Here is a 23885-nt window from a genome sequence, read left to right as displayed (position 1 = left end):
GTGTCATTGTGAGAATCTTACATAATAGAACAACAAAAAACGAGGTGCGATGGGCGTTCCGTTCATATGGGCATGAGTCAACGTGCTGGGGTATTTTGCTTGATATTAGAACTAGAAGCAAAGGTGAGGTGCACGCGTAGCGAAATAAATGATGGGAGGAGAGAGGAAAGGAGAAAGGGTATATGTATTTGCGGCGCAAACTAGAACGTGTGCGATTATACCAGCACTAGTTCACCGGATCCTATCAAAACTACGCAGTTTAGCGTGCTTAGGCGAGAGTAGTACTAGGATGAGCGACCTCCTGGGAAGTACTCATGTTGCACCCTTCTTTTTTAAGACGGGGTGTTAAACATTACACAGGATTGGAGCGATGATCCGTCAGTTCATTCGCAAACGTGAGTCACGATGCCGGGGCATTTGGTTTATATTTTTCACGTATTCAATTAAATGCCACAATGTGATAATAGTGTCATTGCGAGCATCTTACACAGTATAAAAAACGAAAAATGGGGTGTTGCGGGCATTATGTTCATATTTTCATGAGTCAAGGCATCGAGGCATTTTGCTTGATATTAGAACTAAAAGCAGACGTGAGGTACACGCACAACAAAATAAATGACGGGAAGGGAGAGGGAAGGAGAAGGGGCATATGTATTTGCAGCGCAAACCAGAACGTGTGCGATGATACCAGCACTAGATCACTAGATTCCATAAGAACTACACAGTTTAGCGTGCTTGGGCGAGAGCAGTACTAGGATGAGTGACCTCTTAGGAAGTTCTCGTGTTGCACCATTCTTTTTGTAGATGGGTCGTTAAACAATACGCTGGACCAGAATTACAGTCAACCAATTCATTTGCAAACATGAGTCACGGCGCCGAGGCTTTTTGCTTAATATTTTTTGCGAATTCAATTAAACCCCATCACATGATAAGAGTGTCATTCCGAGTATCTTAAATAGTAGAACAACTAAAAATGAGGTTTGGCGGGCGATCCATCCATATGGGCATGAGTCGGAGCGCAGAGATATTTTGCTTGATATTAGAACTAGAAGCAGAGGTGAGGTGCAAAATGACGGGAGGGGAGAGGGAAGGAGAAGGGGCATATGTATTTACTGTACAAACAAGAGAGGATGTGATCATACCAACACTAGTTCACCGGATCCCATCAGAACTTCAAAGTTATGTATGTTTGTGCGAGAGTAGTACTAGGATGGGTGACCTCTTGAGAAGTCCTCGTGTTGCATCCTTCTTTTTACAGACGGGGCGCTCAACATTACGCGGGACTGGAGTGATGGTCCGGTAATTCATTCGCAAACGTGAGTCTCGGCGATGGGATATTTTTCTTAAAATTTTTTGCGCATTCAATTAAAACCCATCATGTGATAAGATTGTCATTGTGAGTATCTTAAATTACAAAACAATGAAAAATGAGTTGCGGCAGGCGATCCATTAATATGGGCATGAGTCGAGGTGCCTGGGCATTTCGTTTGATATTAGAACCAGAAGTAGAGGTGAGGTGGGCGCACAACGAAACAAATGACGGGAGGGGAGTGGGAAGGAAAAGGGGCATATGTATTTGTGGCGCAAAAAAGAAGTGGTGCGATCATACCAGCATTAGTTCACTTGATCCCATCAGAACTCTGTAGTTAACCGTGCTTGGGCGAGAGTAGTACTAGGATTGGTGGAAGTCCTTGTGTTGCACCATTCCTTTTGCAAATAGGGCGTTAAACGTTATGTGAGACCGAAGCAACAGTCTACTGGTTCATTCGCAAATACGAGTCACGGCGTCGAGGCATTTTGCTTTATATTTTTTGCCCATTCAACTAAAGTCCATCATGTGATGAGAGTGTCATTGCGAGCATCTTATATAATAGAAAAACAAAAAATATGATGCGGCGGGTGTTCCGTTCATATGGGCATGAGTCAAGGCACTGGAGCATTTCGCTTGATATTAGAACTAGAAACAGAGGTGAGGTACGCACACAATGAAACAAATGATGGGTGGGGAGAGTAAGGTAGAAGGGATATACAAACTAGAATTGGTGTTATCAAACCATCACTAGTTTATCAGATCCCATAAAAACTCCGCTGTTAAGCGTGCTTGGGCAAAAGTAGTACTAGTATGGGTGACCTCCTGGGAAGTCCTCGTGTTGCACTCTTCTTTTTACAAATGGGGCGTTAAACGTTACGCGGGACCGGAGCTATGTTCTGCTGATTAATTTGCAACCATGAGTCACGGTGCCGAGACATTTTACTTAATATTTTTTGCGAATTCAATTAAATCCCATCATGTGATAAGAGTGTTATTGCGAGCATCTTACATTATAGAACAACGAAAAATGAGGTACGGCCAGCGTTCCGTTCATATGGGCATGAGTTGAGGCACCGCGACATTTCACTTGATATTAGAACTAGAAGCAGAGGTGAGGTGCACGCACAGTGAAACAAATGACGGGAGGGGAGAGAGAAGGAGAAGGGGTATATATATTTGCGGCGTAAACTAAAATGTGTGCGATCATACCAGCACTTGTTCACTAGATCCTATAAAAACTACGTAGTTTAGAGTGCTTCAGAGAGAGTACTACTAGGATGAGTGACTTCTTGGGAAGTACTAGTATTGCACCCTTCTTTTTGAAGACGGGGCATTAAACGTTACGCAAGACCGGAGCGATGATCCGCCAGTTCAATTGCAAACGTGAGTCACGGCGTCAGGGCATTTTGCTTAATATTTTTTGTGCATTCAATTAAAGTCCATCACGTGATAACAGTGTCATTGTGGGTATCTTAAATAGTATAACAACAAAAAACGAGGTGCGGTGGGCGATCCGTTCATAGGGGCATGAGTTAAGGCATCGGGGCATTTTGCTTGATTTATTACTAGAAGCAGAATTGAGGTGTGCGCACAGCGAAACAAATGACGAGAGGGAAGAGGGAAGGAGAAGGGGCATATGTATTTACAGTGCGAACAAGAAAGGGTGCGATCATACAAGCACTAGTTCATCGGATCCCGTCAGAACTCCACAGTTAAGTGTGGTTGGGCGAGAGTAGTACTAAGATGGGTGACCTCTTGGGAAGTTTTTTTGTTAGTCCCTTATTTTTGCAGACAGAGCATTAAACGTTACGAACGTTACGCGGGACCAGAGTGATGGTCTGCCGATTCATTCGCAAACATGAGTCACGGCACCAGGGCTTTTTGTTTAATATTATCCGCGCATTCAATTAAAGTCCATCACGTGATCAAAGTGTCATTCTGAGTATCTTACATAGTAGAACAACAAAAAACAAGGTGCGGCAGGTGTTCCGTTCATATCAGCATGAGTCGAGACGCCGGGGCATTTCGCTTGATATTAGAACTAGAAAGAGAGGTGAGGTGCATGCACAGCAAAACAAATAATGGGAGGGGAAAGGGAGGGAGAAGGGGTATATTTATTTGCGGTGCAAACTAAATTGGGTGTGATCATACAAGCACTAGTTCACCAGTTCCCATGAGAACTCTGCAGTTAAGCATGCTTGGGCGAGAGTAGTACTAGGATGGTTGACCTCCTGGGAAGTTCTCGTGTTGCACTCTTCTTTTTGCAGACTGGGCGTTAAACGTTACGTGGGACCAAGGAGAAGGTCCGCTGGTTCATTCGCAAGCTTGAGTCACGATGCTGGGGCATTTTGCTTAATATTTTTTGCACATTTAATTAAAACCCGTCACATGATAAAGGTGTCATTATGAGTATCTTATATAGTAGAACAAAACAAAACGAGGTGCGGCGGGCGTTCCGTTCATATGGGCATGAGTCGAGGCGTCAGGGTATTTCGTTTGATATTAGAACTAGAAGCAAATGTGAGATACGCGTAAAGTAAAACAAATGACGGGAGGGGAGACGGATGGGGAAGGGGTATATGTATTTGCGGTGCAAACTAGATTTAGTGCGATCATACCAGCACTGGTTCACCAGTTCCCATGAGAACTCCGCAGTTAAGTTTGCTTGGGCGAGAGTAGTACTAAAATGGTTGACCTCTTGGGAAGTCCTCGTGTTTCACCCTTCTTTTTATAGACAGGCATTAAACGTTACGCAGGACCGGAGCGACGGTCTGTCTGTTCATTTGCAAACGTGAATCATGGCACCGATGCATTTTGTTTAATATTATTCGTGCATTCAATAAAATCCAATCACGTGATCTGAGTGTCATTGTGAGTATCTTACATAGTAAAACAACAAAATAAGGTGCGGCGGACCTTTTTTTCATATGGGCATGAGTCAAGGCGCCGGGAGGGGAGAAGGAAGGAGAAGGGCTATATGTATTTGCGGCGCAAACTAGAATGTATGCGATCACAGCAGTACTAGTTCTCAAAATCCCATCAAAACTCCACAGTAAAGTGTGTTTGTACGAGAGTAGAACTAGCATGGGTGATCTCTTGGGAAGTTATCGCGTTGCACCCTTCTTTTTTAAGACGGGGCATTAAACGTTACGTGGGACCGGAGCGACGGTCCGCTAGTTCATTCGCAAACATGAGTCACAACACCGGGGCATTTTGCTTAATATTTTTTACGTATTGAATTAAAGTCCATCACATTATAAGAGTGTCATTGCGAGCATTTTACATAGTAGAACAACGAAAAATGAGATGCGGCGGGCGATCCATTCATATGGGCATGAGTCGAGGCATGGGGCATTTCACTTGATATTAGAACTAGAAGATGAGGTGAGGTGCGTGCACAGTAAGATAAATGACGGGAGGAGAAAGGGAAGGAGAAAGGTTATATGTATTTGCGGCGCAAACTAGAACATGTACGATCACACTAGCACTAGTTCTTCGGATCCCATCAGAACTCCGTAGTAAAGCATGATTGTGCGAGAGTAGAACTAGGATGGGTGACCTCTTGAGAATTTCTCATATTGTACGCTTCTTTTTATAGACGGGGCGTTAACGTGGGACCGAAGCGACGATCCGCTGGTTCATTCGTAAATGTGAGTCATGACACCGGGGTATTTTCCTTAATATTTTTCACGCACTGAATTAAATCCCATCACATGATAAGAGTGTCATTGAGAGAATCTTGCATAATAGAACAACTAAAAACGAGATGCGGCGGGCAATCCGTTCATATGGACATGAGTCAAGACACGGGGCACTTCACTTGATAATAGAACTAGAAGAAGAGGTGAGGTGCACGCACACCGAAATAAATGATGGAAGAAGGAAGGGAAGCAGAAAGGGCACATGCATTTGTAACACAGAATGGGATAGGTGCGATCAGACCAGCACTAATGCGCCAAATCTCATAGGAACTCTGCAGTTAAGTGTCCTTTGATAAGAGTAGTACTAAGATGGTTGACCTCTTGAAAAGTTCTCATGTTACACCCATTTTTTTGAACACGAGGCATTAAACATTACGCGCGACCAGAACATCGGTCTGTCGGTTCAGTCGCAAATGTGAGTCGCGGTGTCAGGGCATTTTGCTAATTTTTTTCGTGCATTCATTTCATCTGGGCGTGAGTAGAGCCGACGGGGCATTTTGCTTGATATTAGAATTAGAAGCAAAGGTGTGCGGTGCACGCACAGCGAAAAAAATGATGGGAGGGGGGAGGGAAGGAGAAGGGGTATATGTATTTGCAGCGCGATATGGAACATGTGCGATCATTCCAGCACTAATTCACCGGATCCAATCAGAACTCCATAGTTAAGCATTTTTGGGTGAGAGTAGTATTAAGATGGTTGACCTCTTAGAAAGTTCTCATGTTTCACCCTTCTTTTTGCATACGAGGCAATAAACTTTACATGCCACCGGAACCACGGCCTGTCGGTTCATTTGCAAACGTGAGTCGCAGCATCAGGGCATTTTGCTTATTATTTTTTGTGCATTCATTTATAGTCCACCATGTCATAAAAATCTCATTATGAGCATCTTACATAGTAGAACAATGAAAAACGAGGTGCGGTGGGCGGTTCGTTTATCTGGGCATGAGTCAAGCCGTCGGAACATTTTACTTGACATTATATTTAGAAGAAGAAATGCGGGGTGCGCGCGCAGCGAAAAAAATGATGGGAAGGGGTAGGGAAGGAGAAAAGGTATATGTATTTGCAGCGCGAAATGGAACAGGTGCGATCATACCAGCACTAATTCTCCGAATCCCATCAGAACTCCGCACTTAAGCATTTTTGGGCGAGAGTAGTACTAGGATGGGTGACTTCCTGGGAAGTCCTCGTGTTGCACCCTTCTTTTTGAAGACGGGGTGTTAAACATTGCGCTCAGCATCGAGGTATTTTGCTTAATATTTTTCGTGCATTCAATTAAAGCTCATCACATGATTAGAGTGTTATTACGAGCATCTTAAATAGTGATCCGTTCATATGGGCATGAGTTGAAGCGACGACAAATTTCACTTGATATTAGAACTAGAAGCAAAGGTAAGGTGTGCCCACAGCGAAACAAATGATGAGAGGGGAAAGGGAAGGAAAAGGGGCATATGGATTTGTGGTGCAAATAAGAAAGGGTGCTATCATTCAAGCACTAGTTCACCGGATCAAATCAGAACTCCGTAGCTAAGCGTGCTTGGGAGAGAGTAGTACTAGGATGGGTGACCTCGTGGGAATTCCTTGTGTTGCACCTTTTTTTTTTAGACGGGGCGTTAAACGTTACACAGGACAGGAGCGACGGTCTGCTAGTTCATTCGCAAACATGAGTCACGGCGATGAGACATTTTGCTTAATATTATTCGTGTATTCAATTATAGCCCACCACGTGATAAGATTGTTATTACGAAAATCTTACATAGTATAACAAAAAAAAAGAGGTGTGGCTGGTGTTCCGTTCATATAGACATGAGTCTATTAGAACTAGAAGTAGGGTGAGTTGCGCGCATAGCGAAACAAATGATGGGAAGGGAGAGGGAAGGGGAAAGGGTATATGTATTTGTGGCGCAAATCAGAACGGTTGCAATAATACCAATACTAGTTCACCGGATCCCATCAGAACTCCACAGTCAAACGTGCTTGGGCGAGTGTAGTACTACGATGGGTGACCTCTTGGGAAGCACTCGTGTTGCACCCTTCTTTGTGCAGATGGGGCGTTAAATGTTATGGGGGCCTGGAGTGACGGTCTGCCAGTTCATTCGCAAACGTGAGTCACGGCGCCGGGGCATTTTGCTTAATATTATTCGTGCATTCAATTATAGCCCATCACTTTATGAGATTGTTATTACGAGCATCTTACATAGTAGAACAATGAAAAAGGAGGTGCTGCGGGTGTTCCATTCATATGGACATGAGTCGAGGCGCTGGGGCATTTCGCTCGATATTAGATTTAGAAGCAAAGGTGAGTTGCGTGCAAATCGAAAAAAATGACGAAAAGGGAGAGGGAAGGAGAAGGGATATATGTCTTTGTGGCGCAAATTAGAAGGGGTGCGATCATACTAGCACTAGTTCACTAGATCTATCAGAACTCTGCAGATAAACGTGCTTGGGTGAGAGTAGTACTACGATGAGTGACCTCTTGGGAAGTACTCGTGTTGCACCCTTCTTTTTATAGACAGGCGTAAAATGTTACACGGGACTAGAGCGACTGTCCGCTTGTTCATTCAAAATGTGAGTCACAGTGCCGGGGCATTTTGCTTAATATTTTTTGTGCATTCATCAAATTCCATCACGTGATGAGAGTGTCATTGCGAGCATCTTAAATAGTAGAACAAATAAAAATGAGGTGTGGCAGGCAATTCCTTCATATGGGCATGAGTCGAGGTACCAGGGCATTCCGCTCGATATTAGAGCTAGAAGCAAAGGTGAATTGCGCGCACAGCAAAACAAATGACAGGAAGGGAGAGGGAAGGAGAAGGGGTATATGTCTTTACAATGCAAATTAGAAGGGGTGCGATCATACCAGCACTAGTTCACCAGATCCCATCAGAACTCCACAGTCAAGCGTGCTTCGACGAGAGTAGTACTAGGATGGGTGACCTCTTGGGAAGTACTCGTGTTGCACCTGTATTTTCGTAGACGTGACGTTAAATATTACGCGGGACCATAGGAACGGTCGGCTGGTTCATTCGCAAACGTGAGTCATGGTGCCGGGACATTTTGCTTAATATTTCGTTCATTCAATTAAAGCCCATCACATGATGAGAGTGTCATTGCAAGCACAGTGAAATAAAAGGAGGTGCGGCGGGTGTTTCGTTCATATAGACATGAGTCGAGGTACCAGGAAATTTTGCTCAATATTAGAACTAGAAACAGAGGTGAGTTGCGCACATAGCGAAATAAATGATGGGAAGGGAGAGGGAAGGGGGAAGGGGTATATGTATTTGCGGCGCAAACCAGAACGGTTGTGATCATACCAACACTAGTTCACCGAATCCCATCAGAACTCCGCAGTCAAGTTTGCTTGGGCGAGAGTAGTACTAGGATGCATGATCTCCTGGAAAGTTCTCATGTTGCACCATTTTTTTTGTAGATGGAGCGTTAAATGTTACGCGGGACCGGACCGACGGTCCGCTGGTTCATTCGCAAATGTGAATCATGGCACCGAGGCATTCTGGTTAATATTACTCGTGTATTTAATTATTGCCCACCATGTGATAAGATTTTTATTACGGGCATCTTACACAGTAGAACAACGAAAAAGGAGGTGCGGCGGGTGTTCCGTTGATATAGACGTGAGTTGAGGCACTGGGGCATTTTCTTTGACATTAGAAGTAGAAGAAGAGGTGAGGTGCGTGCACAGTGAAACAAATGACAAGAGGGGAGAGGGAAGGAGAAGGAGAATATATCTTTGCGATGCAAGTTAGATTGTTGCGATCATACCAGCACTAGTTCACTGGATCGCGTCAGAACTTTCAGTTAAGCGTGCTGGGCGAGAGTAGTACTAGCATAGGAGACCTCCTGAAAAGTCCTCCTGTTGTACCCTTCTTTTTGTAGACGGGGCGTTAAACATTTTTTAGGACCGGAGCAACAGTCTGCCGGTTCATTGGCAAACGTGAGTCACGACGCCGGGGTATTTTGCTTAATATTTTTTGCACATTCAATTAAAGCCCATCACGTGATAAGAGTGTCTTTACGTGCATCTTACATAATAGAACAACAAAAAATGAGGTGTGGCACGATCCGTTCATATGGGCATAGTCGAGGCACCGGGGCATTTCACTTGATATTAGAATTAGATACAGAGGTGAGGTATGCGCACACAACGAAACAAATGTTGGGAGGGGAGAGGGAAGGAGAAGAGGTATATGTATTGACAGTGCAAACTAGAACTAGTGTGATAATATCAGCACTAGTTCACCGAATCCCATCAAAACTCTTCAGTTAAGCGTGTTTGGGCGAGAGTAGTACTACGATGGGTGACCTCTTGGGAAGTACTCATGTTGCCCCTTCTTTTTATAGACGGGCGTTAAATATTACGCGGGAGTGGAGCGACTGTCCACTTGTTCATTCACAAACGTGAGTCACGGTGTCGGGGCATTTTGCTTAATAATTTTCGCGCATTTAATTTAAAGCCCATCACAAGATGAGAGTGTCATTGCAAGCATCTTATATAGTAGAAAAACGAAAGATGAGGGGCTGCGGGCATTCCGTTCATATGGGAATTAGTCGAGGTGCCTTGGCATTTCGCTTGAAATTAAAACTAGAAGCAGAGGTGAGGTGCGCACACAGCGAAACAAATGACGGGAGAGGAGAGGGAAGGAGAAGAAGTATATGTATTTACAGTGCAAACTAGAATGGGTGTGATCATACCAGCACTAATTCATCGGATCCTATCATAACTCTATAGTTAAGCGTGCTTGGGCGAGAGTAGTACTAGGATTTGTGACCTGCTAGGAAGTTTTCGGGTTGCACCTTTCTTTTTACACATGAGGCAATAAACGTTACACCCGACCGAAACAACAGTCTGTCAGTTCATTCGCAAACGTGAGTCTCAGCATCAAGGAATTTTCTTTATATTTTTCGAGCATTCATTTATAGTCCACCACGTTATAAGAGTCTTATTACGAGCATCTTACATAGTAGAACAACAAAAAATGAGGTGCGACGGACAGTCTGTTCATCTGGGCATGAGTCGAGCCGCGGGGGTATTTTGCTTGATATTAGAATTAGAAGCAGAGGTATGGGATTTGCACACAGTGAAAAAAATTACGGGAGGGGGGAGGGAAGGAGAACAGGTATATGTATTTATAGTGTGAAATGGAATAGATACGATAATACCAGCACTAATTTACCGGATCCCATCAGAACTCTGCAGTTAAGCAATTTTGGGTGAGAGTAGTACTAGGATGGGTGACCTCTTTAGAAGTTCTCGTGTTGCACCCCTCTTTTTGCAGACGAGGTGTTAAACGTTACACGAGACTGGAGCGACAGTCTACCGGTTCATTCGGAAACATGAGTCACGGTGCCGGAGCATTTTGTTTAACATTTTTTGTGCATTAAATTAATGTCCATCACGTGATAAGAGTGTTATTACGAGTATCTTACACAGTAGAACAATGAAAAATGAGGTGCGGCGGGTGGTCCATTAATCTGGGCGTGAGTTGAGCCGCCAGGGCATTTCACTTGATATTAGAATTAGAAGAAGAGGTGCAGGGTGCGCGCATAATAAAAAAAATGATAGGAAGGGGGAGGGAAGGAGAAGGGGTATATGTATTTGCAGCGCGAAATGGAATGGGTGCGATCATACCAGCACTAATTCACCGAATCCCATTAGAACTCTGCAGTTAAGCATTTTTACACTAGAGTAGTACTAGGATGGGAGAACTCCTGGGAAGTTCTCGTGTTGCATAATATTTTTTGCAGACGGGACGCTAAGTGTTACGTGGGACAGGAACGACGGTCTTTCTGTTCATTCGCAAACGTGAGTCATGGCACCGACGTATTTTGCTTAATATTTTTCGTGCATTCAATTAAAGCCCATCACGTGATAGGAGTGTTATTATGAGTATTTTACATAGTAGAACAACAAAAACAGAGGTGCAGCAGGTGATTCGTTCATATTTACATGAGTCGACGTGCCGGGGCATTTCGCTTGATATTAGAACTACAGAGGTGAGGTGTGCGCGCAAAGCGAAAAAAATGATGGGATGGCAAAGGGAAGGAAAATGGGCATATGTATTTGCGGCTCGAACTGGAACGGGTGCGATCATACCAGCAGTAATTCACTAGATCCCATCAAAACTTCGTAGTTAAGTGTGTTTGGCCGAGAGTAGTACTAAGATGAATGACCTCCTGAGAAGTCCTCGTGTTGCACTCTTTTTTTTGCAGACGGGGTGTTAAACATTATGCAGGACTGGAACAATGGTTCATCAGTTCATTCGCAAACGTGAGTCACAGCGCTGGGGCATTTTGCTTAATATTTTTCGTGCATTCAACTAAAGCCCATCACGTGATGAGAGTGTCATTACAAGCATCTTAAATAGTAGAACAATAAAAGACGAGGTGCGACGGGCGATCAATTCATGTCAGCATGAGTCAAGGCATTGGAGGAATTCGCTAGATATTAGAACTAGAAGCAGAGGTGGGGTGCTCGTATAACGAAACAAATGATGGGAGGGGAGAGGGAAGGAGAAGGGGCATATGTATTTGCGGCGCAAATAAGAAAGGGTGCGATCATACTAGCACTAATTCACTGGATCCCATAAGAACTCCAAAGTTATCCGTGCTTGGGCGAGAGTAGTACTAGGATGGATGACCTCCTGGGAAGTTCTCGTGTTGCACCCTTCTTTTTGTAGATGGGGCATTAAACATTCTGCTAGACTAGAGTGATAGTCTGCCGGTTCATTCGCAAACGTGAGTCACGGCGCCAGGGTAGTTTACTTAATATTTTTTACGAATTTAATTAAAGCCCATCATAGGATGAGAGTGTCATTGCGAGCATCTTACATAATAGAACAATGAAAGAAGAGGTGTGGCGAGCGTTCCGTTCATATGGGAATTAGTCGAGGCGCCTGGGCATTTCGTTTAAAATTAGAACTAGAAGCAGAGGTGAGGTGCGCGCACAGCGAAACAAATGACTGGAGGGGAGAAGGAAGGAAAAGAGGCATATGTATTTGCGACGCAAACAAGAAAGGGTGTGATCATACCAATACTAATTCATTGGGTCCCATCAGAACTCTGCAGTTAAGTGTTCTTGGGCGAGAGTAGTACTAGGATGGGTGACCTCCTGGGAAGTCCTCGTGTTGCACCCTTCTTTTTACAAATAGGGCATTAAATGTTACGTGAGACCGGATCAATGGTCCACCGGTTCATTTACAAATGTAAGTCACAGAACCAGGGTATTTTGCTTAATATTTTTTGCTCAATCAATTAAAGCCCATCACGTGATAAGAGTGTCATTGCGAGCATCTTATATAGTAGAACAATGAAACATGAGGTGTGGCGGGCGTTCCGTTCATATGAGAATTAGTCAAGGTGCCTGGGCATTTCACTTGAAATTAGAACTAGAAGCAGAGGTGAGGTGCGTGCACTGCGAAACAAATGATGAGAGGGGAGAGGGAAGGAGAAGGGGTATATGTATTTGTGGTGCAAACCACAACAGGTGCGATCATACCAGCACTAGTTCCCAATCCCATCATAACTCTGCAGTTAAGCGTTCTTGGGCAAGAGTAGTAGCAGGATGGTGACCTCTTGGGAAGTCCTCGTGTTGCACCCTTCTTTTTACAGACAATGCGTTAGACATTATGTGAGACCAGAGGGACAGCCCGTCGGTTCATTCGCAAGTCTGAGTCACGGCATCGGGGTATTTCACTTAATATTTTTTGTGCATTCAATCAAAGCCTATTTCGTGATGAGAGTGCCATTCCGCGCATCTAAAATAGTAGAACAACGAAAAACTAGGTGCAGAGAGCATTCCGTTCATATGGGTATGAGTGGAGGCGATGGGGAATTTCGCTTCATATTAGAACTAGAAGCAAAAGTGAGGCGCACGCACAACGAAACAAATGACAGGATGGGAGAGGGAAGGAGAAGGGGCATATCTTTTTGCGGCACAAACAAGAAAGGGTGCAATCATACTAACACTAGTTCACCAGATCCCATCAGAACTTTGTAGCTAAGTGTGCTTGGGTGAGAGTAGTACTAGGATGGATGATCTCCTGGGAAGCCTTCGTGTTGCAATCTTTTTTTTACAAATGGGCGTTAAATGTTATGCGGGACCGGAGCGACAGTCTACCGGTTCTTTCATAAACGTGAGTCATGGCACCGGGGCATTTTAATTAATATTTTTTGCACATTTAATTAAATCTCATCCCATGATTAGAGTGTCATTGTGAGTATCTTACATAGTAGCACAATGAAAAATGAGGTGCGACGGGTGTTTCGTTCAAATGGGCATGAGTCGATGCGCCAGGGCATTTTGCTCTATAATAGAACTAAAAGCAGAGGTAAGGTGCGTGCAGAGCGAAACAAATGATGGGAGGGGAGAGGGAAGGAGAAGGGGTATATATATTTGCGGTGCAAATTAGAACGATTGCGATCATACCAGCACTAGTTCATCAGATCCTATCATAACTCCGTAGTTAAGTGTGCTTTTGCGAGAGTAGTACTAGGATGGGTGACCTTCTGGGAATTTTTTGGGTTACACCCTTCTTTTTGCAGACGGGGCATTAAATGTTATGCGGGACTAGAGCGACAGTCCGTCGATTCATTCGCAAAAGTGAATCACGGCGCCAAGGCATTTTGCTTAATATTTTTTGCGCGTTCAATTAAAGCCCATCACGTGATAAGAGTGTCATTGCGAGTATCTTACATAGTAGAACAACGAAAAACTAGGTGCGGCGGGTGTTCCGTTCATATGGGCATGAGTTGAGGCATCGTATCATTTCGCTTGATATTACAACTAGAAGCAGAGGTGAGGTGCGCGCACAACGAAACAAATGACGGGAAATGAGAGGGAAGGAGAAGAGGTATATGTATTTACGGTGCAAACTAAAATGGGTGCGATCTTACCAACACTAGTTTTACGGATCCTATCAGAACTCCGCTATTAAGCGTGTTTGGGCAAAAGTAGTACTAAGATGGGTGACCTCCTGAGAAGTCCTCGTGTTGCACTTTTCTTTTTACAGACAGAGCATTAAATGTTACGCGGGATTGGAGTGACGGTCTGCCAGTTCGTTCATAAATGTGGGTCACGGCACCGAGGAAATTTTTTTAATATTTTTCATTCATTCAATTAAATCCCATCACAAGATGAGAGTGTCATTGCGAGCATCTTACATAGTAGAACAATGAAAAATGAGGGGCGGCGGGTGTTCCATTCATATGGGCATTAGTGGAGGCATCGGGGCATTTTTCTTCATATTGCAACTAGAAGCAGAGGTGAGGTACGCGCACAGCAAAACAAATGACGGGAGGGGAGAAAGAAGGAGAAGGGGTATATGTATTTGCGGCGCAAATTATAATTGGTATGATCATTCCAACACTAGTTCTCCGAATCCCATACGATTCATTCGCCAGCATGAGTTACGGCGCAAAGGTATTTTTTTTAGTATTTTTTGTGCATTCATTTATAATCAATCACAAGATAAGAGTGTCATTACGAGTATCTTACATAGTAGAGCAACAAAAATAGAGGTGCGGCGGGCAGTCCATTCATATATGCATGAGTCGAGGTGTTAGAGCATTTTGCTCAATATTAAAACTAGAAATATAGGTACGGTGTGCACGCACAACGAAATAAATGACGAGAGGGGGAAGGGAATGAGAAGGGGTATATGCATTTGCAGCATGAAATTCAACAGCTGTGATTATACCAACACTAATTCACCAGATCCCATCAAAATTTCGTTATTAAATGTGCTTGGGCGAGAGTAGTACCGAGATGGGTGACCTCCTGAAAAATCCTCGTGTTGCACCATTCTTTTTGTAGACGGGACTTTAAACATTATGCGGGACCGGAGCCATGGTTTACCAGTTCATTCGCAAACATGAGTTGCGGCACCAAGGAATTTTACTTCATATTTTTTATGCACTCAATTATAATCCACCACATGATAAGAGTGTCATTATGAGTATCTTACAAAGTAGAGCAACGAAAATAGAAGTGCAACTGGTGGTTCATTCATCTGAGCGTGAGTCAAGGCAGCGGGCCATTTCGCTTGATATTAGAACTAGAAACAGAGGTACGGTGTGTGCACACAGTGAAAGAAAATATGGGAGGGGGGAGGGAACGAGAACAACTATATGTATTTGCAGTGCAAAATGATATTGTTGTGATCATACCAATTCTAATGTACCGGATCCAGTTAGAACTCTGCAGTTAAGCGTGTTTGGGTGAGAGTAGTACTATGATGGGTGACCTCCTAGGAAGACCTCGTGTTGCACTTGTTTTTTTGTAGAGGAGGTGTTAAACATTACACGTGACCGAAGCCACAGTCCCCCGATGTGAGTCGCGACGTTGGGGCATTTTTCTTAATATTTTCCATCCATTCATTTATAGTCCTCCACGTGATAAATGTGTTATTACGAGCATCTTAATTTGTAGATCAATGAAAATAGATGTGTGGCAGGCACTTCGTTCATCATGGTGTTAATCAAGGCATCGGGGCATTTCGCTTGGTATTAGAACTAAAAGTAGAGGTGTGGTGTGCGCGCATAGCTGAACAAATGATGGGAGGGGGGAGGGAAGGAGAAGGAGAATATTTAATTTGCAGCGCGGAATGGGACGGGTGGGATCATACCAGCACTAATGCACCGGATCCCATCACAACTCTGCAGGAAAGCGTGCTTGGGCGAGAATAGTAATAGGATGGGTGAACTCCTGGGAAGTCCTCATCTTGCACCCGTCTTTTTGCAGATGGGGCATAAACATTACGCGCAAGTTGAGCCATAGTCTGCCAGTGTGAGTCGCGGTGCTAAGGTATTTTGCTTAATATTTTTTTCCATTCATGTATAGTCCTCCACGTGATAAGTGTGTCATTACAAGAATCTTTATTAGTGGATAAAAAAAAAATAGAGGTGCGGTGGGTGGTCCGTTCATCTGGGCATGAGTCGAGGTGCTAGGGCATTTTGCTTGATATTAGAACTAGAAGCAGAGGTGAGGTGTGCACGCATAGTGAAATAAATGATAGAAGGGGGGAGGCAAGGAGAAGGGGCTCATCCATTTGCAGCGTGAAATGGGACAAGTGCGATAATACAAGCACTAATGCACCGAATCATATCCGAACTCTGTAGTTGAGCCTGCTTGGGTGAGAGTAGTACTAAGATGGGTGACCTCCTAGGAAGTTCTTGTGTTGCTCCCTTTTTTTTGCAGATGTGGCGTTAAACTTTACATGCGACTGGAGCCACGGTCCGTCTGTTCATTCACAAATGTGAGTCGCGGTGCCAGGGCATTTTGCTTTATCTTTTTTGTGCATTCCTTTATAGTTTACCACTTGATAAGAGTGTCATTACGAGCATCTTAATTAGTAGAACAATGAAAACAAAAGTGGGATAGGTGGTTCGTTCATCTAGGCATGAGTCGAGGCACCAAGTCATTTCGCTTGATATTAGAACTAGAAACAGAGGTGAGGTGTGCGCGCACAGTGAAACAAATGACGGGAGGGGGGAGGGAAGGAGAACAGGTATATGTATTTACAACGTGGAACGGAAGGGATGCGATCATGCCAGCACTAATGCACCGGATCCAATCAAGCTTTACAGTTAAGCGTGCTTGGGCGAGAGTAGTACTAAAATGGGTGACCTCTTGAGAAGTTATCATATTGCACCTATCTTTTTTTGGATAGGGCATTAAACATTACGCGTGACCGGAGCCACAGTCTACCAGCGTGAGTCGCGGTGTCAGGACATTCTGCTTACTATGTTTATGCATTTATTTATAGTCCACCACGTAATAAGAGTGTAATTGCGAACCTCTTACATTGTAAAAAAATGAAAAACGAGGTGCGACAGATGGTCCATTCATCTGGGCGTGAATTGAAACGCTGGAGTATTTTGCTTGATATTAGAACTAGAAGCAGAGGTGAGGTGTGCACGCACAGCGAAACAAATGATGGGAGGGGGGAGGGAAGGAGAAGTGGCATATGTATTTGCTGCACACAATGGAACGGGTGTGAGATTACCAGCACTAATGCACTAGATCCCATAAGAACTCTACAGTTAAGCGTGCTTGAGCAATAGTAGTACTAGGTGACCTATTGGGATGTCCTCATGTTACACAGATATTTTTGTAGACGGGGCATTAAACATTAAGTGCAACCGAACCTACAATCCGCTGGTTCATTCGCAAACATGAGTCATGGCGCTGGGACATTTTGCTTAATATTTTTCGTACAATCATTTATAATCCACTATGTGATAAGAGTGTTATTACGAGTATCTTAAATAGTAGAACAACGAAAATAGAGGTGCAGAAGTCGATCCGTTCATCAAGGATTGACTCAAGCCGCTGGGGCATTTCACTTGATATTAGAACTTGAAGCAGAGGTGCGGTGTGTGCGGAATGGGATAGGTGTGATCATACCAGCACTAATACAATATATCTTATAAGAACTCTGTAGTTAAGCGTGTTTAAGCGAGAGTAGTTATAGGATAGGTGACCTATTGGGAAGTCCTCGTATTGCACTCGTCTTTTTACAGACGGGGCGTTAAACGTTACGCGCGATCAGACCTACTATCTGCCGGTTCATTCGCAAATGTGAGTCACGGTGCTGGAGTATTTTGGTTAATATTTTTTGTGCAATCATTTATAGTCCACCTTGTGATAAAAGTGTCATTATGAGAGTGTCATTGCGAGCAGTCCGTTCATTTGGTAGTGAGTCGAGGTGCCGAGACATTTTGCTTGATATTAGAATTGGAAGGAGAGGTGCGGTGTACGCGCACAGCGAAAAAAATGATGGGAGGGGGGAGGGAAGGAGAAGGGGTATATGTGTATGTAGCGCGGATTGGGATAAGTGTGATCATACCATCACTAATGCACCGGATCCCATTAGAACTCCACAACTGAGCATGCTTGGGTGAGAATAGTACTAGGATGGGTCACCCCCTGATAAGCCATCGTGTTGCACCCATCTTTTTCGGACGGGGCGTTAAACATTATGCACGACCGGAGCCACGGTCAGCCGGTTCATTCGCAGGCGTGAGTCGTGACGTTAAAGCATTTTGTTTAATATTTTTTATGCAATTATTTATAGTCCACCTCGTGATAAAAGTGTTATTACGAGCATCTTACATAGTAGAACAACAAAGAAAGAGTTGCGACAGGAGATCCATTAATTTGGGCATGAGTTGAGGCACCGGGACATTTTACATAATATTAGAACAAGAAGTAGAACTGCAGAGTGCACGCACAATGAAACAAATCATGAGAGGGGGGAAAGGAATGAGTAAGGGTACATCCATTTGAGCGAGAAATGGAAAGGGTGCGATCATACCATCACTAATGCACCGAATCCCATCAGAACTCCACAGTTAAGTGTGTTTGGGTGAGAGTAGCACTTAGATGGGTGACCTCTTGGGAATTTCTCGTGTTATGCCCATCTTTTTGCAGACGGGGTGTTAAACATTATGCACGACCAGAGCCACAGTTAGCCAGTTCATTCGCTAGCATAAGTCGAGGCACCAGAGCATTTTACTTAATATTTTTCATTAATTCATTTATAGTCCATCACGTGATAAAAGTGTAATTACGAATATTTTAATTAGTAGAAAAACGAAAACAAAAGTGGGGTTGGTGGTCTGTTCATCTGGGCTTGAGTCGAGGCACCGGGGCATTTCGCTTAATATTAGAACTAGAAGAAGAGGTGAAGTGTGCATGCATAGAAAAACAAATGATGGGAGGGGGAGGGAAGGAGAAGGGGCACATACATTTGTAGCTCAGATTTGGACGTGTATGATCATACCAGCACTAATGCACTGCATCTCATCAGAACTCCGCAACTAAGAGTGCTTGGACGAGAGTAGTTTTAGAATGGGTGACCTTCTGGGAAGTTCTCGTGTTGCACCCGTATTTTTATGGATGTGGCATTAAACATTACGCGCGACAAGAGATACGGTCTGCTGGTTCATTCGCCAAAGTGAGTCACGGTGTCGAGGCATTTTGCTCAACATTTTTTGTGCATTCATTTATAGTTCACTATGTGATAAGAGTGTCATTACAAGAATCTGACATCGTAGAACAACAGAAAAAGAGGTGCGGCAAGAGATCCGTTCATTTGGGCATGAGTTGAGGTGCCGGGGCATTTCGCTTAATATCAAAACTAGAAGCAGAGGTGCAGTATGCACCCACAACGAAACAAATGATGGAAGGAGGGAGGGAATGAGTAGGGGTACATGCATTTGAGCGTGAAATGGGAAGGGGGCGACCATACCATCACTAATGCACTAGATCCCATCAGAACTCCACAGTTAAGCGTGTTTGGGTGAGAGTAGTACTTAGGTGGGTGACCACCTGGGTCCTTGTGTTACAACCATCTTTTTAGGGATGGGGCGTTAAACATTACGCACGATCAGAGCCATAATCAACTGGTTCATTTGCACGTGTGAGTCGTGGCACCGGGACATTTTACTTAATATTTTTCGTGCATTCATTTATTGTTCGCCACGTGATAATAGTGTCATTACGCACATCTTAATCAGTAGAACAACAAAAACAGAGGTGCGGCGAGCAATCCGTTCATCTAGGTGTGAGTCGAGGCACCGGGTCATTTCGATTATTATTATAACTAAAAGCAGAGGTGAGGTGTGCGTGCACAGAGAAACAAATGATGGGAGCGAGGAGGGAAGGAGAAGAGGTATATGTATTTGTAGAACGGAATAGAATGTTAGCGATCATGCCAACACTAATGCACCGGATCCCTTCAGAACTCTGTAGTTAAGAGTGCTTTGGCGAGAGTGGCACTAGGATGGGTTGCCTCCTGGGAAGTCCTCGGGTTGCACCCATTTTTTTACGAATGAAACATTATGCACGACCAGAGTAATGGTCCATCAGTTTATTCACAAACGTGAGTTGCGGTACCAGGACATTTTGCTTAATATTTTTCGTACATTCATTTATAGTCCACAATGTGATAAGAATTTCATTACAAGCATCTTAATTAGTAGAATAACGAAAACAAAGGTACGACAGGAGGTCTGTTCAATTGGGCGTGAGTCGAGGCGCTGGGTAATTTTGTTTGATATTAGAACTATAAGCAGATGTAAGGTATGCGCCCCCAAAGAAACAAATGATGGGAGGGGGGAGGGAAGGAGAAGGGGCACATGCATTTACATCGCAGAATGGGACAGGTGTGATCATACCAACATTAATACATCGTATTCCATTAGAACTCTGCAGCTAAACGTGCTTGGGCGAGAGTAGTTCTATGACGGGTGACCTCCTGAGAAGTTCTCGTGTTGCTCCCATCTTTTTATTGATGCGTTAACCATTACGTGTGACCGGAGACACGATCCACCAGTTCATTCACCGGCGTGAGTCGCGGCGTAGAAGAATTTTGCTTAATATTTTTTATGCATTCATTTATAGTCCATCATGAGATAAGAGTATCATTACGAGTATCTTACATAGTAGAACAACGAAAATAGAGGTACGACGGGTGGTCCGTTCATTTGTGCGTGAGTCAAGGCGCTGGAGAATTTTGCATGATATTATAACTAGAAGCAGAGGTGCAATATGCGCACACAGCGAAACAAAAGAAGGGAGGGATGAGGGAAGGAGAAGGGGTATATGTATTTGCGACGCAGAATGGGACAGGTGCGATCATACTAACACTAATGCACCAGATCCCACCAGAACTTCACAGTTATGCATGCTTGAGCGAGAGTAGTACTAGGATGGGTGACCTCCTGGGAATTCTTCGTGTGGCACCCGTTGTTTTGCAAATGAGACATTAAACATTATGCGCGACCGGAGCCATGGTTCCTTGGTTCATTCACCGGCGTTAGTCGCGACACCGGTGCATATTACTTTATCTTTTTTGTGCATTCAATTATACTCCACCACGTGATAAGAATATCACTACGAGTATATTACATAGTAGAATAACAAAAAGTGAGGTGCGGCGAGTGGTCTGTTCATTTAGGCGTGAGTCGAGGTACTGGGGCATTTTACTCTATATTAGACTAGAAGTAGAGGTGCAGTGTGCGTGCACAACGAAACAAATGACGGGAGGGGGGAAGGGAAGGAGAAGTGGTATATGTATTTGTAGTGTGGATGGAAGAGGTGCAATCATTGCAGCACTAATGCACCTGATCGTATCAAACTCCATAGTTAAACATGTTTTGGCGAGAGTAGTACTAGGATGGGTGACCTCTTGGGAAGTCCTCGTGTTGCACCCGTCTTTTTGTAGGCGGGACATCAAACGTTACGCACGACCGAAGCCATAGTCCACCAGTGTGAGTCGCGACTCCGGGATATTTTGGTTAATATTTTTCGTATATTCATTAATAATCCACCACGTTATTAGAGTGTCAATACGAGCATCTTACATAGTAGAACAACAAAAAATGAGGTGTGGCAAGCAGTTCGATCATCTAGGCATGAGTTGAGGCGTGGGGTATTTCACTTTATATTATAAATAGAAACAGAAGTACGTTGTGCGCGCACAGCAAAACAAATGATGGGAGGGGGGAGAGAAGGAGAAGTGGTATATGTATTTATACCGCAGAATGGACGGGGTGCGATCATACTAGCACTAATGCACCGAATCCCATTGAACTCCGCAATTAAGCGTGCTTGAGCGAGAGTAGTACTAGGATGGGTGACCTCCTAGAAAGTCCTCATGAAGAACCCATTTTTTTGCAGACGGGGCGTTAAACATCACACGGGATCGAAAACACTATCCACCAGTTCATTCGCTGGCATGAGTCGCGACGTCGGTTTATTTTGGTTAATATTTTTTATGCATTCATTTATAGTCCATCACAAGATAAGAAATTCATTACGAGTATCTTTCATAGTAGAACAACAAAAATAGAGGTGCGGTGAGCAGTCACTTCATCTGGGCATGACTCGAGGCACCAGGGTATTTCGTTATATATTAGAACTAGAAGTAGAGGTGCGGTGTACGTGCACAGCGAAACAAATGACGGGAGAGGGTAGGGAAGGAGAAGGAGTATATGTATTTGAAGTGCAAAATTGAAAAGGTGCGATCATACCAGCACTAATTTACCTGATTCCATCACAACTCTGCAGTTAAGCGTACTTGGGTGAGAGTAGTACTACGATGGGTGACCCCTTAGGGAATCCTTGTGTTACACCTATCTTTTTGCAGACGAAGTAATAAATGTTATGCGGGATCGGAGCCACGGTCCGCAGGTTCATTCGCAAACATGAGTCGCGGGGCCTGGGCATTTTGTTTAATATTTTTCATGCATTCATTTGTAATCTACCACATGATAAGAGTGTCACTAAGAGCATATTATATAGTAGAATAATGAAAAAGAGGTGCGGCAGGCGTTCTGTTCTTCTGAGTGTAAGTCGAGCCGCCAGGAAATTTTGCTTGATATTAAAACTAGAAACAGAGGTACAGTGTGCACGCACAACGAAATAAATAACAAGCGGGGGGAAGGAAGGAGAAATGGCATATGTATGTACAGCGCGGAATGGAAGGGGTGCGATCAAACTAGCACTAATGCACCAGGTCTCATCGAGCTCCACAGTTAAGTGTGTTTGGGCGAGAGTAGTACTAGAATGGGTGACCTCCTGGGAAGTCCCCTTGTTGCACCCGTCATTTTACAGACGAAGCGTTAAACGATACGCGCGACCGTAGCCACAGTCCACTGGTTCATTCACAAACTTGAGTCGCGGCACTGGGATATTTTATTTAATATTTTTTGTGCATTCATTTATTGTCCACCACATGATAATAGTGTCATTAAGAGCATCTTACATAGTGGAGAAATGAAAACAGAGGTGTAGCAGGATGTCCGTTCTTCTGGGCATCAATCGAGGCACCGGGGCATTTTGCTTGATATTACAACTAGAAGCAGAGGTGCAGTGTGCGTGCACAGCAAAATAATTGATGGGACGAGGGAAGGAAGGAAAAGGAGTGAGTGCATTTGTAGCGCAGAATGGGACGAGTGATATCATACCAATATTAATGCACCGAATCCCATAAGAACTCTACAGTTAAGGGTGCTTGAGTGAGAGTAGTACTAGGATTGGTGACCTCCTTGAAAGTCTTCGTGTTGCACCCATCTTTTAGCAGACGGAGTGTTAAATGTTCCCCGTGACCGAAGCCACATTTTGCCAGTTCATTCACCGATGTGAGTCGTGGTGCTAGGGCATTTTGCTTAATATTTTTCGTGCATTCATTTGTAATTCATTACGTGATAAGAGTGTCATTAAGAGCATGTTACATAGTAGAATAACGAAAAAAGAGGTGCGGCGGACGATCCGTTCCTCTGGGCATGAGTCAACACACCGGGGCATTTTTGTTGATATTAGAACTAGAAGAAGAGGTGTGGTTTGCATGCACAGCAAAACAAATGACGGGAGGGTGGAGGGAAGGAGAAGGGGTATATCTAGTTGCAGTGCATAATGGAAAGAATGTGATCAAACCAGCACTAACGCAACGGCTCCCATCAGAACTCCGCAGTTAAGCTTGTTTGGTCAAAAGTAGTGCTAGGATGGGTGACCTCCTAAGAAGTCCTGTTGCGCCCATCTTTTTGAGGATGAGGAGTTAAACTTTATGACCAGCGTGAGTTGTAGTACCGGGGCATTTTGGTTAATATTTTTTGTGCATTCATTTATAGTTCACCACATGATAAGAGTGTTATTACGAGTATCTTACATAGTATACCAACGAAAACAGAGGTGCAACGGGTGGTCCGTTCATCTGGGTGTGAATTGAGGCACCAAGGAATTTTGCTTGATATTAGAACTAGAAGCAGAGGGGCGATGTGCAGGATAGCAAAACAAATGACGGGATAGGGGAGGGAAGTGGAAAGGGTATATGCATTTGTAGTGCGAAATAGG

General features: G+C 44.0%; 15 pseudogenes; all 15 read left to right on the top strand.

Annotated features, from left to right (window-relative positions):
- Positions 1–1128: 1128 nt before the first annotated feature.
- Positions 1129–1247, top strand: LOC148267417 (5S ribosomal RNA; annotated as a pseudogene).
- A 2202-nt stretch (positions 1248–3449) lies between these two features.
- Positions 3450–3568, top strand: LOC148267416 (5S ribosomal RNA; annotated as a pseudogene).
- A 2525-nt stretch (positions 3569–6093) lies between these two features.
- On the top strand, positions 6094–6212 carry LOC148267415 (5S ribosomal RNA; annotated as a pseudogene).
- A 275-nt stretch (positions 6213–6487) lies between these two features.
- LOC148267414 (5S ribosomal RNA) lies at positions 6488–6606 on the top strand (annotated as a pseudogene).
- A 321-nt stretch (positions 6607–6927) lies between these two features.
- LOC148267413 (5S ribosomal RNA) lies at positions 6928–7046 on the top strand (annotated as a pseudogene).
- A 348-nt stretch (positions 7047–7394) lies between these two features.
- On the top strand, positions 7395–7512 carry LOC148267412 (5S ribosomal RNA; annotated as a pseudogene).
- Positions 7513–7857: 345 nt separating this feature from the next.
- LOC148267411 (5S ribosomal RNA) lies at positions 7858–7976 on the top strand (annotated as a pseudogene).
- A 3600-nt stretch (positions 7977–11576) lies between these two features.
- LOC148267410 (5S ribosomal RNA) lies at positions 11577–11695 on the top strand (annotated as a pseudogene).
- A 348-nt stretch (positions 11696–12043) lies between these two features.
- LOC148267409 (5S ribosomal RNA) lies at positions 12044–12162 on the top strand (annotated as a pseudogene).
- Positions 12163–12974: 812 nt separating this feature from the next.
- Positions 12975–13093, top strand: LOC148267408 (5S ribosomal RNA; annotated as a pseudogene).
- An 814-nt stretch (positions 13094–13907) lies between these two features.
- LOC148267407 (5S ribosomal RNA) lies at positions 13908–14026 on the top strand (annotated as a pseudogene).
- A 1153-nt stretch (positions 14027–15179) lies between these two features.
- On the top strand, positions 15180–15298 carry LOC148267406 (5S ribosomal RNA; annotated as a pseudogene).
- Positions 15299–18328: 3030 nt separating this feature from the next.
- Positions 18329–18447, top strand: LOC148267405 (5S ribosomal RNA; annotated as a pseudogene).
- A 3602-nt stretch (positions 18448–22049) lies between these two features.
- Positions 22050–22168, top strand: LOC148267404 (5S ribosomal RNA; annotated as a pseudogene).
- Positions 22169–22517: 349 nt separating this feature from the next.
- Positions 22518–22635, top strand: LOC148267403 (5S ribosomal RNA; annotated as a pseudogene).
- The last annotated feature ends 1250 nt before the right edge of the window (positions 22636–23885 follow it).

Source organism: Carica papaya, chromosome 3, assembly GCF_054855325.1.
Source record: "Carica papaya isolate Zhongbai chromosome 3, ASM5485532v1, whole genome shotgun sequence".
Classification (NCBI taxonomy): domain Eukaryota; kingdom Viridiplantae; phylum Streptophyta; class Magnoliopsida; order Brassicales; family Caricaceae; genus Carica; species Carica papaya.
This window is presented reverse-complemented; position numbering and strand designations above follow the sequence as displayed.